Below are 1298 nucleotides of genomic sequence, written 5' to 3'. Positions count from 1 at the left end.
CTCAGAACACCGAAGACAAAAACTGGGTGCGCTAACAATGCGAAATCCAGAAACATGCGAGAAGCGGACAAAAAAGCAAAGAGAGAGCAAGAGCGCAACGAAAATTTCCCGTGTCTAGTTTAACATGGCCGCACAGCATGCGCACCGCGCTATCGTCTGCCAGTGGCCCGCAAGAAATTGTTCGGGTGGTCCCGGGCCGCCCGAAGGCCGCCAGGCACGCGAAAAACGAACATGCGTTCGAGTGACCCCGGACCAGTGGGCGGAGCTTCCAGTTGGTCCCCGAGAAAAACGAATGTGGCGCCGGCGTCCGGAGCCGTCCGGGACGAGTAAATCGGTGGAGCTCACGGCGCACGCGCAACAGCTGGCCCAAGCACATCTGGAGAACACGCTAGTGCGTTCGGGACTGTGTAAGAGGCTGGGTAAGACCAATGAGGTTTCAAATCCTCTTTGGGTAAGACGCTTTGTCACCCATTTACATTCTCTCAGCAATCTCGTGAAGGCGTCGGGGAACTAGATTCCGCGTGCTTTGACGAGAGTACGGGACGAGTAAGAGGAACTACACTGAATCAACTCTGTGCTCCACTTGGAAAGATGCGTTAACCTCAAGTCTCCACATGCACTGATACGCAGGCTACTCAAGGATCCCATTAGTGGAAGAGGGCGTAAATTCTCCAGTTCTGTCTTTTGATTTCTCTGTTAGGCCTCGCCCAAACGAGCAAGGCCTCCCAAAAATTGGCCTAGAGGCTCATTAGGATGTCCTTCCCCACGGCAATCTTTAGTAAAAGGCGAAAGATTGGTGCGGTCAACTGAGGAAGGACCTGAGCGATTGAAGGAATTCTGGGTTTCTTTCTGATGTGCTGAAAAACGGCTGCGATGCTTGACCAAGTGTATGCAGAAGATTATTGTAGGATTGGGCGCTTAATCTTCAATGCTTCTGACATTATTAATACCTTTCCTGCCGGTTTTCTCTTTTTTACGTATACCTTTTAGTAAAGTGATGTCAAATATAGCCACGTTGTTTGTAGTTTATGCGGCCAAGTTGGTGATAAACGTATGCAGCCGAGTGCGCGTAAATAAACAAACACTCGCTTGGAGCGCTTGAGTAGCGGCATGCGAGGGCGCTCCGATTTTATTATTCACGTACGTACTCTGTTTTCCTTTTGAAAAAAAAAACAGAAACACCAGACAAATTTAAACTTAAAAGGCCAGTCAAAAGGTTCAGAAACGCGCAGAAAAAGCTCACGCATCTTTCGTACGCCTGATCGGCGACGTTGATATCATTGCTATTTGTCACGGAG

At 49.4% G+C, this 1298-nt stretch overlaps 1 non-coding gene across 1 annotated transcript; it reads right to left on the bottom strand.

Moving 5' to 3' along the window:
- Nucleotides 1-704: 704 nt before the first annotated feature.
- LOC119173043 (U5 spliceosomal RNA) lies at nucleotides 705-826 on the bottom strand. The gene has a single exon (XR_005109996.1). It is a non-coding gene; the product is annotated as a U5 spliceosomal RNA (small nuclear RNA).
- Nucleotides 827-1298: the final 472 nt, after the last annotated feature.

Source organism: Rhipicephalus microplus, chromosome 4 (assembly GCF_043290135.1).
Source record: "Rhipicephalus microplus isolate Deutch F79 chromosome 4, USDA_Rmic, whole genome shotgun sequence".
NCBI classification, from domain to species: Eukaryota; Metazoa; Arthropoda; class Arachnida; order Ixodida; family Ixodidae; genus Rhipicephalus; species Rhipicephalus microplus.
The sequence above is the reverse complement of the archived record's forward strand: the minus strand, read 5'-3'. Positions and strand labels throughout refer to the sequence as shown.